The sequence below is a fragment of the Lynx canadensis genome, chromosome B1 (assembly GCF_007474595.2).
Source record: "Lynx canadensis isolate LIC74 chromosome B1, mLynCan4.pri.v2, whole genome shotgun sequence".
Lineage (NCBI taxonomy): Eukaryota > Metazoa > Chordata > Mammalia > Carnivora > Felidae > Lynx > Lynx canadensis.
The window spans coordinates 28,848,067-28,860,143 of record NC_044306.2 but is presented as its reverse complement, the minus strand read 5'-3'; positions in this window follow the sequence as shown (position 1 = coordinate 28,860,143).

Sequence of the window (12,077 nt, the reverse complement as noted above, 5' to 3'; positions counted from 1 at the left end):
GATTCTGTGTCTCCCCTTCTCTCTGCCCTTCCTCCACTTGCTCACTCCCTCTCTCTCTCTCTCTCAAAAATAAGTAAACATTAGAAATATTTTTTAAAAATTAAAAAATAAAGTTAAAAGGTAAAAAATAAAAACTCATAAACTCAAAAGGAAAAAAACCCAAACAATCCAATTTAAAACAGGGTAAAGGATTTCAATAGACATTTTCCAAAGAAGACAAATGGCCAACAGACACATGAAAAATTGTCAATATTGCTAATCATCAAGAAAATGTACATCAAACCCACAACGGATATCACCTTATACATGTTAGAATAACTATTATCAAAAAAGTGTTGGCAAAGCTGTGGAAAAGAAGGAACCTCATTCACAGTTTGAAGGAATGTAAACTGGTGCAGCCACCATGGAAAACAGTTTGGAAGTTCCTCAAAAAATTAAAAATAGAAATACCATAAGACCTACCAATTCCACTACTAGATATTTATCTGAACAAAAACTTTAATTAGAACTGTAATTACTCCTATGCTCATTGCTGCATTATTTACAATAGCCAAGATATGGAAACAACCTCAGTGTCCACTGATTGATGAATGAATAAAGAAGATGTGGGATATATACACAATGGAATACTACTGAGCCACAAAAAAAGAATGCATTCTTGCCATTTGCAACAATATGGATGAACCTTGAGAGAATTGTGCTAAGTGAAATAAATCAGAGAAAGACAAATATCGTATGACTTCATTTCTATATGGGATCTAAAAAACAAACAAACAAAACATACCTCACAGATAAAAAGAACAGAATGGTGGTTCCTAAGAGGCAGGACAGTTGGGGATAGGCAAAATGGGTGAAAGGGGTCAAGAGGCACAAATTTCCTATTATAAAATAAATATTTCAAGGGGATGTAAGTCACAGCATGATGACTATACTTAATAATATTGTGGTGCACACTTGAAAGTTGCCAAAAGAAAAAGTCCTGAAAGTTCTCAACACAAGAAAATAAACTGATTAATTAATTGTAACTCTAGAAACAGTAAACAAAATATCATAGTTCTGAAAGAAGATGGAGGGAAAGAAATAAAGAATTTAGTAGTTTTCATGGCCCTGCGTGAGCTTGAGCAAACCCACCATTTTCATAGAGGGCAAGGTACTGTTATGGTTTTATGACTATGATACTTCACAGAAGATTCAGCAAAAGATTCAAGAAAACAAGACCCGTACGTGTTGTCTACAATGAGTATTTCTACAACTAAGTACTAAGTATGGTACAAAATAAGTGCTCAATAAATTTCTCCAGCCATTTCTTTTTCATTTAAAGCCTACGTGATCTGCCCCCTGCCATTCTCTACCCCCAGCACCTCCTCCTTTGCCTTTTCTGCTTCTGCCACATTATCAACCTGCTGCTACTCAAACACACAAAGCACAATCCCATCTCAAGGTCTCTATGTTCACTCTGCTTTCAGATACCCACATGGTTCATTCTCTCAAGCCATTCAGATCCCATTATCTCACACAGGTATCCCTGAACAGCCCATGTGAAAGGTGAGGGCCCTCCCACCCACCAAACTACACTATATCCCTTTATTCTGCTCTATGCTTTGTAGTACTGATCACTCCCTAACATATTATATGGTGTATTTGTTTATTATCAACACCCCCCACTATAATGTGAACTTCATGAGGGAAGGGACTTGGATTTGCTGAAAGTCTTTAGAAACCATCTTGCATAAACATTAGCTCAATTAATTGGTGGATAAACCTTTCCCTATCACTACATTTCAGAGGAACTTTTTAAACTGCATGTAATTGGATTGCATTTTTTTTAATGTTTTATTTTTGAGAGAGAGAGCGTGAGCAGGGGAAGGGTGGGGGAGTGGGGGGGTAGGGGTTGTGGACAGAGGATCTGAAGCAGGCTCTGTGCTGACAGCAGCGAGCCCAATGCGAGGCTTGAACTCATGAACCTTGAGATGATGACCTGAACCGAAATCAGGTGCTCAACCTACTGAGCCACCCAGGTGCCCCTGGATTGCATTCTATTATCCAGTGAAAGAATCTCTTCCTATTCATAGCAGGTTTGATAATGAACACTGTGGTGTTATTGATAGATATGAATTTATTTCTACCATCTTATTTTGTTTTTTAACCATGCAATTTATTTGTTTCCTGTTTTCTCCTTTCCTAACTTTTTGGATACACTGAACTTTAAAATTTTCTTTCCTCTACAAATTTTGGATGCTTCAAGTCTCTGGCTTATTTTTACTTTCTAAATTTTTTTCTTTCAAAGTTGGTCTTCCAGCAACATGTGATTATTTAATTAAATAATACAATACAAAGATGAGAAAGTGAGCATTCTAAGATGACTCTCAGATTCCCATCTCCTGGTATATAAACCCTGAATAATCTCCACATCTTGACTGTGGACAGGAACCATGAATATGATGGACAATTATTCATTTGATTAGGTTGCATTAAATGACAAAGATAACTGGATAGTCACTATAGTAATTATGTTACATTATATAAAAAGTCCATCTTAACAGACTAGAAAATACCAGGCAGAAGAAGTAAACTGCCATCTTGTAAGAGCACCACATGGTTAGGACCTGAGAAAGGCCTCTAAGAGCTCAGAGTGAGTAAACTATGGCAAATATCCAACAAGAAAATGGCTTCAGTTCTATAACCACAAGTAACCAAATTCTGTCAACCACCTGAATGAGCTTGGGAGAAAACTCCATTCTGTGGATGAAAATGTAGCTTGAGTTTGTTGGCCTTGTGAGACCCTGAGGAGACAGTCCATACATACCATGCCCAGATTTCTGATCTATAGAATTGTGGGTCTTGTTTTAATTCAGTAAGGCTACAGTGATTTGTTATGCAGCAATAGTAACTAAAGGTTTTTGGCCTGAGCAACTGGAAGGATGGAGCTGTGCTGAATCAAGATGGCTAAGACTGCAGGACATGGCCTGGTGTACGTCTTCTCATCTAATAGGAGAGAGAAGCTCTGAGAGAGATGACATAAAATATTCACAGAACCAGAAAAAACTGTGAGGAACAAACAGGTCTCTGTTGTAGAATTCTACCCATAAAAACTTTAGGAACACATTTGTCTATCTGATCCTTCACTGTTCACTCAAAAAGTTGATTCATAGCTAAATAAAGGAGGTGTTTTCTCAAACAAATGGAAATATGCTTAAGTGGAATATAAAACTGATATTACTTTTTTCTTAATTCTTAAGCAAATATGCTACCCTATCCATACAATTTACTCTAATATGCTTTCAGAAAGTTTTCTTTTATTGTCTTATGAATAATGTAGGCATGCTGTAGGCCCTTGACCTTTGATGGCAACCACCCTAGTATTGGCCAAAGGATAAATGCTTCTGTTGGTGGCCTCAAAACTATCTACAGGTCCAAACAGCAGCTGACTCATCCTAACCTACACACAAACCACACCCCTGTCACCTTCCTGAAATGACACACACTATTCCTACCCCTAATATATGGGAAGCATCCTTCACTATCCATTCAAGTGTTTGAAAAGATAGCTGTTAAATTTGATGAGTGTGTAGTAAAAAAAATTTAACCTTGCCCAATGAGTGGTCTTGCCTCTGCCCTTGACTTCTGGGAAGCAAGCTCTAAGCCACTGGCATGTCCTCACTGATAAGAGTGTCCTTGTTTATCTGAACCCCAGCAACTACCAATAGTCCAGCCTTGTGACTTGTGGTGCAGGCTTTGAGTAATATGGTATCAGCTCAACCTCCAGAGGAGCTGAAGATTGAGGTTAGTCAACCATGTCTACATAACCAAGCCCCATTAAAAACCCTAGACACCAAGGCTCAATGTTCCAGAGGAACACATAACAACATACACACAGCTGAAAATGCTCTGTGCCTAATGTTACTGATCATCCTAGGTGGAGCTAATGCTGCCATGACTCTGTTGGGAGAGGACAACCAGCAGCGCCTCATTGTGAGCTCTCCTGTACTCTGTCCCATGTGTCTCTTTCCTTGACTGCATTTAGTATGTTTCTTTTCGCTGTGATAAACTCTAAGCATGAGTCTAACAGTTTTCAGCAAGTCCTGTGAATCTTTCTAGCAAATTATCAACTCTGCAGATGTTCTTGGGTAGCCCCAAACTTACAGTTAATGTCAGAAGTAAGGGAAGATTTGGGGCAACTTCCCTAATCCTGCAGATATGACAACAGAAACCACAAATTATAAACAGAGATAACTTTCAGTCTTTATAAGGAACAGTAAATGAATAAATTACCTAAGAATACTCCCTTGGGAAAGTTCAAAAACACAGACCTCTTGCTTTTTTAATTTAGAACTTAATTTGTAAAGATATCACACCTTGGCTAGTTTTGCATCAGCATTTATAAGTGTTATAAGAATATAACCAATAACACTTTCATTTCTAAAAACATGAAATATATACAATACAAATAATAGTAAAAATGACTGGAATATAAACAACACCTTCTGAAGCAAGATATTTGACTAGAGCATCTCAAACTTTAAAGTTCATCAATTTTTTTAATGTTTATTTTTGAGAGACAGACGGAGAAAGAGACAGAGCACGAGTGGGGGAGGGGCAAAGAGAGGCACAGAATCCAAAGCAGGCTCCAGATTTTGAGCTGTCAGCACAGAGCCCCATGTGGGGCTTGAACTCACAAGCTGTGAGATCATGACCTGAGCCGAAGTCAGATGCATAACCAACTGAGCCACCCAGGTGCCCCTAAAGTTCATCAATTTGAGACACAGAGAGCTATTTTTTTGACTAGCTTACTTCTTCACCTTAAGAAGTAAATAACCTTATATACGATCTAATAGCACAAAAGCACAATGTGACTAGAGCTTTCTACTATTCATTTCGATTTTTCCCAGTATGATCTACATTCCTAGGCATATTTCCAGAAAAGTATGTTTGTTCAGAATGTTTTCTAAAAGTAGAATAAAATATCCCAAGAAAAGACACTACCTGGGATTTTCTGACTCCAACAATGAATCCAACGTCTCTCATCAGTAGTTATCATCTGAGATTCAGGCAGGGATGAAATGTTACGATCAGTACCAATGAAGGGCACTGCTGAACTAAACTCACAAGCCTGGTGTGACACTGAGTCCTTCAATATTATCAGTGTACACTTAGATCTGAAATTCACACGATAAAAGGCTTTGATGTTCCCTTTTATGTCTCAAAACAGTGAGAAGCCTAGAGCAAGAGAGAGTGCCTTGCATAAGCAGGGACAAGAGATATGAGACATCCAAAGAAAACAATCTAAAAGACAGGTAGGGAAAAAGGCATAATCAATATTAACTTTGTAGTTACCTTCATTTATGCTGGTTCTACTTCACCCTAAAGCTTGCTTTCTAACAGCTGAAAATAAAGAAGAAAATATTGTCTTAGTAATCCATAAACAGTTTGGGGAAATTTGTTAGTTTAGGTAAGAATCAATTCTGTGATCACAGGTATTAGTTTTTAAAACTGTTAACTGAGCCAACTTCACCACCGGTATGAAAGAGAAGTCCTTACGTGGCAATGTATCTGTGAAAACAGGATGAAATGTCAGTAAAAAAAAAAAAAAAATCCCTTAACTTAAACCATGCTATTATTAATAATAATATAAACTATTTGGACTTGTTCAGTTGCTTTTCTTTATGAACATGAGTTTAAATGTCACTATGATACCTAAACTTACAAAAAGTAAGAAAACAGGAAACTAGTTAATGAGATCTAAGTAAGTTGCCAAATTAAGTGACTCCAGCCCCAAAACATTTTTTACTTTTAATAGCATTTTCAACCACAATATCTAAGTAATTACTTCCCTCATTAATGTCCCTATCAAGTGAAAATCTTAGTGAGGTCTCATGGTCTCAGGAAAAAAAAAAAAAAAAAAAAACTTAAATACACAGCAAGTTCACAGAATAATCCTTTAAAATTCAAATTATATGGGGGCACCTGGGTAGCTCAGTTGGTTCAGTGTCTGACTCTTGATTTCAGCTCAGTCATGATCTCACAGTCCAGGAATTGAGCCCACCACTGAGCTCTGCACTGAGCGTGGAGCCTGCTTAAGATTCTCTCTCTGCCCCTCCCCTGCCACACACGCGCTTTGTCTCTTTCAAAAAACAAAACAAAACCTCAAATATATGTTAAAAATATACAATTCTCATAGGTACTATACAAGAGGTGGGGGGAAGAAAAATCACCTTGAGAAATAAAGTAATTAGGAACAGAAAAAATCCATATGAAAAACCAATTAAAGGTATTTCTAGTTTAAATGGCAATGCTTCCCAAAGCATTGTGCTAAAATATCAAAGAAGATATACTCCTGGTAGAAATATAAATTGATAAATATTTTGTGCTAAAATATCAAAGAAGATATACTCCTGGTAGAAATATAAATTGATAAATATTTTTTGGAGTCCAACTTTGTGATTTTCAACTTAAAATATACTGGCCATTAGTTCAAGATTTCCTGCTTCTAAAAATTTTTCTAAAGAAGTAATTACAGAGGGGCACCTGGGTGGCTCAGTCAGTTGAGTGTCCGACTTCGCTCAGGTAGTGATCTCGCGGTTTGTGAGTTTGAGCCCTGTGTTGGGCTCTGTACTGACAGCTCAGAGCCTGGAGCCTGCTTCAGATTCTGTGTCCCCTTCTCTCTCTGCCCCACCCCTGCTTGTGCTCTGTCTCTGTCTTTCAAAAATGAATAAACATTAAAAAAATTTTAAAAAGAAAAGAAATAATTACAGAGACTTTCTAAAATAATATATAATGATATACATGGCAGGTCACTAATTGAAAGAAAAAAAATAGAAAAAAAATGCACAAAGGGGGGGTGTAAATACAGCATAATACCCAAATGACTGAATGCACTGAAGCAATTGGTAATACTGTTGTGAGAGTATATCCACAATATAGTGAATCAAGAAAAGCAAGCATATCATAGAGTAGTGCTGAGGTTAAAACCTCAGCCTTTGGAAACAGAGAGCCTACGTTCAAATCCTGACTCCACACCTACTGGCAATCAATGCAACTTTGGGAAAGCTCGCAGCTTCCTAAACTGTAAAAGGGGGATAATAGTAGCATTAACTTTTATTAGGTCATTTTGAGGACTGAATGATTCAATACATGTACAGTGGTTGGAAAAGTACTTGATACATAGTAAAGGATCACTAAATTCTTATCCATCTAGTCAGATATTTTAAAAAGCAGCCAGGCAAGAATTTTATTAGAAGAGGAAGGGGGAATTAGCAGCAGTAAACTGCAATAGGAGTGTTTAACCCAACTAAATATTCTGATTGTTAGGATGCCTTTTGTTTGCGCTTGTCCAACAGAACATCATGTCCCAGTCACCAATCCCAAGAGAGGATTCCAAATGCTCGTACACATTGTATCTGGTACCAGACTTCCCAAGGAAGACCCAAATCCCAAGAGAGGATTCCAAATGCTCCTACACATTGTATCTGGTACCAGACTTCCCAAGGAAGACCCAATGCAGTCAAGCATTGGATGAAACAATGTCTTACTTACATAGAGAAGAGACAAAGCAATACTAGGTTTAATCATGGGTCGCTCATGGTAGCTAATGCAGGGCAATTTACCTACCTACCTACCTACGTACCCTTCTCATACTGCAATGCAAGGACCTCACCCTTCCCATGTGGAGTCTGAAACACTGACAGAAGCTGAGGGCATGCCTGAAGGCCATTGACATACATGCTTAAACAGAATAAAGGAGTATATACTGAGCTAGAAACAGGGATATTCCCACACAAGGCAGTAAGCCTGGGACAGGCTGTATGGGCTCTTTATCTCTTGGTAAGGAAGTGTCTCAGGCTCAAGGCCCATACTTATGTGTCCGGGTGTTGAAAGACCACATGCAGAAAACAGCCTTTCCCAACAGCAAGTAACAGAAAATTCAAAATGCTTTAAACAACAAATATAGGAAAATGACTACTGTAACTTCAAAAATATAAAGAGTGTATGCATTTCAGGGTTACTTTGATTCTTCAGTGCAATGGTGATTTGCCGTGATGCATCACTGATGAATCTCTCCTATCCTTCTACCTACTGTCATGAGGCCAAATTTGCTGAAGCAGTATCAGATATAACATCTTCAGACACATTATTCAGAAAGAGAGAAAGGGAAAGTCTTACTTCATAGCTCTAAAAGAAGAGCAATGAAAATTTCCCTCTGAATAAAAAGAGGAAGATCCCTGACATTCTGGGACCCACAGAGCTTCACGCAAGATTTATTCATAATGCCAAAGCTCTGGATCTGTGGATTATAATATTTCATGTAGTCAAGCCCAGCAATATTCTCTGCAAGACATCACTGAGACTTTCACTAAGGATGGTAAAATCAATTTGCTGTGTAACTATTTATATGAGAAGAGGTTTTAGCCATTCTTCAAAAGAACAAAAGTGGTACCACAGCAAATCATTTATTTGGACTGCAAAAAAAAATCGTGAAAATTAATAATTTCTTCTTGTTTTAAAATAATTAAATAAAATTTTTAATTTAAAAATACCTCCTGAAAATACTACAATAAGACTTTTGCTTTCAGACATGATGAAGTACTGGTACCAGACTAGGTTTCCTATCATAAACCTCTAGAAGTCTGGACACGATATATGTAACAACTATTGTCAGACATTGGATAACCAGCATCCCAGGATTGTGTTCTCCGGAGGAAGGGAAACACAAGAGGTGAGCCCTATGATTCTGCGGCTTTCCACCTGGAGACGTTTGTTGGACTTTGGAAGAAGGAAAGGAAAACGAGGCAGAGATGAGCAGTCTCTGTGAGCTGAGGAAATGGAGATCAGCGTCGAAGGAGGTTGGGGCAGCTCATTCATGTGGTATGAAGCACTGAAGAGGAATTCTGTAGACAGGGAACTGCAGAATGCTGCAGAAAAGCTTCCCTGAGTCTTTGCCTATATGGCGACCTACAATGTGCAAGGGGAGATGAGGAAGCTGGGTGAAGAAAAGTATCCAGGAGAAAACACCCACTGGAAATGAGAAAGCTGAACTACAGGAGCACTTGCAGAGACTGCAGAAAGTCCATACCTAGGGGTAAGGCTAAAACAGCCCCAGAGTAAAGGTGACCTTGCATACACTACAAAAACCCAGAAATAAATCTTAAGAGTATGAAGATGATCTAGAAAGTAAATTAACTTCATGACATAGAAAAATTCCAAAATCTTTAAAGGAAGGCAGAGGGTGGGGGTCCAGACACTCAGCAAAGTCCAACATCTAAATGAAAATTATGCCACCTGTAGAACAACAGAAAAATGTCACCCTATCCAAGAGAAAAGTCACTTAGCAAAAATGGACAAGGAAAAGACAGAAATGACTGAATAAGCAGGCAGGGACTTTATAATAGTTATTATAAATATGTACAAGGACTTAAAAAGTTAACATGAACAAAAGGAAGCTGATATATGAACGCTTGTAGCAATTTTATTCATAATGACTGCAAACTGGAAACAACTCAAGCATCCATCACTAGGAGAAATGTCTTAGTCTGCTCAGGCTGCTATAACATAATAGTATAGACGAGGTTGCCTAAACAAATTTATTTCTTAGAGTTTTGGAGGTTGAGAAGTCCAAGTGCAGATGGCCAGCATGGTCCAGTTTTTGGGGAGGGCCCTCTTCTTTACTTACAGATAGCCATAGTCACTTTCTTGCTATATATCCTAACATGATAGAGAGAGAGTTCTGGTCTCTACCTCTTCTTACATTATAGGAACCCCATTCTAATGACGTCATCTAAACCTAATCACCCGCCACAGGCCCCATTTCCAAATACCACCACAATGGGATTAGGGTTTCAACACATCAACTTGGAGGGGGAATGTTGAATAGTCCATTAATAGCAAGAACAGACAAACATATTGTATTACATGCACACAGTGGATACTCAGTGATAAAAAGAAGCAAACTACTGATATATGTAACATGAATGAATTTTTTAAATGATAGCCTGGGCAAAAGTAGCTAGGAAGAAAAGTACATACAAGATTATTCAATTTTTATGCAATTCTTGAATAAACAAAACTAATCTATAGTGATATAAATCAAATCAACGATTCCATAAGATAGATGTCAAGGGTACTGACTACAAAAGAAAAATACAAAGAATTTTTAGGGAAGTGTAAGGATTCCATTTCTTAATTGTGGTGTTGGATATATGGACATATACAACAGACAAAGCCAATGAAGTGCTCATTTAAAATGAATATATTTTAACAAATGTAAACTATACCTTGATAAAGTTTATTTTTAAAATACTGCAATGAAAGTAAAGATCACCCCAAAATTATACAAGTATAACAAATCTCTGAAAATGATTTGCTAAAGGAAAGAGAAAAAAATTTAAATATCAGTTTGTCATACTTAGTAGAATCCATGACTTCTATGAAACAGTAGCATAAATCCAGATAAAGAAAAAAAAACAAGAATAAAAAACTAATATAAATAGAAAAGAAGGAAAAAGACACAATGTAGTATAATATTATGGAAGATAAATCACAATATTAGGATTTAAATGCAAATTGAGTCAACGAAGCATAAGACTAAACTTGGAAAACTCTAGTCAAATAGAAATAATAAATTTTTCAAAATACAATACAAAGATCCAAAATGAAAAAAAAAAAAAAAGGTTGATGGAGAAGATAAAAATAAGAATAAAGGAAATAGGGATTGAAGATAAAAGTTTCAGGAATTCTTAGGAAGACCCCACAACAATCACAGCAACTAGAAAAAAAGCCAAAACCAAAGCTCAACTGAAAAACACCTCACTCAACTGTCAAGGGAACTTAGTGTAAAGAGCTTATCACAAACTGTTCAAAGTTGAAAAGAAAAGTCTAAAAAGAGACTCACATAAAGAGACATCTTAGAAAAGTATATATTATTTTCACTGAGATAAATAAATCTTTAAAAACAGATTTTTTTAAATGGGTTTATTCACAAAAGGAATAAAAATCACTCTCATCAAACTCTAAATGCCAAAATGGTAACAAAATGAGATTATATTTGTAGCTTCAAAAATAGTATGTGCCCAAAATTCTGAAATCAGCTACACTGCAACTCAAGCATGAATAAGCAGAAAGATATTCTAAAATACATACTGGGGCACCTGACTGGCTCAGTCAGTTGAGCATCTGACTTCAGCTCAGGTCTTGATCTCACAGTTTCTGAGTTCAAGCCCCACGTCAGACTCTGAACTGCTCTACTGACAGCCCAGAGCCTACTTGGAATCCTCTCCCTCTTTCTCTGCTCCTCCTCCACTCATGCTCTCTCTCACTCTCTCTCTCTCAAAAATAAATAAACATTAAAAAAAATACGTACTATATAAAGATTCTCTCACTTCCAGGTAGGCAGTAACATTTGTCCAAAGACCTGTGCTACCATCTAGAGCTAGAAAATCCAAATGGAACACAAAAGCTGTATTTTGAAAGCAGAAGAGAGTTTCTGAGGCAACAAGAATTAAATGAACTAATATTCTAGAAAGAAAGGAACAGAGAAGTTTACTGGCTTCTGCAGTTGCTTTTACCCTGGGGGATTTGAATACAGGCAAAAGATGAGGCTCTTGAAGATCCCAGTGCAACACCTGGGGTAGTGCTACTGCAGAGGAAGGATAAATCAGAAGAGTTTTAGGGAAACTGGGGAAGTGTCAAGCATTGGCAGGTTTTTCCCCCCAAACGAGTAGTGAACGCTCAAGCATTATGTGGCAAGAGACAAAAACATAAGTAGAAAGCCTCTGAAGAGCAAAAGAAGCTCTTTTGTCAGTCTCATAACACAAAGATTAGAATTTGAGACCCACAAAAAAGAGTGCCCCCTAAAAAAATACCAGAATTCTAGATGAAAATATGCAGGGCCAGGCTTCAGCCAGAGAGATAACCTAGCTTTTACAAAGCCATGACTCATCACATTTCCTTGTTGAATTAAGGCAATTCATCACCACTCTGTCCAGAGGAGGAGTAAGCCTCCCAAAAATCTGAAGCCTCTACATTTCTTTTACCTAACAGTGTCTGCCATTCATTCAAATATCCCTTCATTTGTCAAAGAGTAA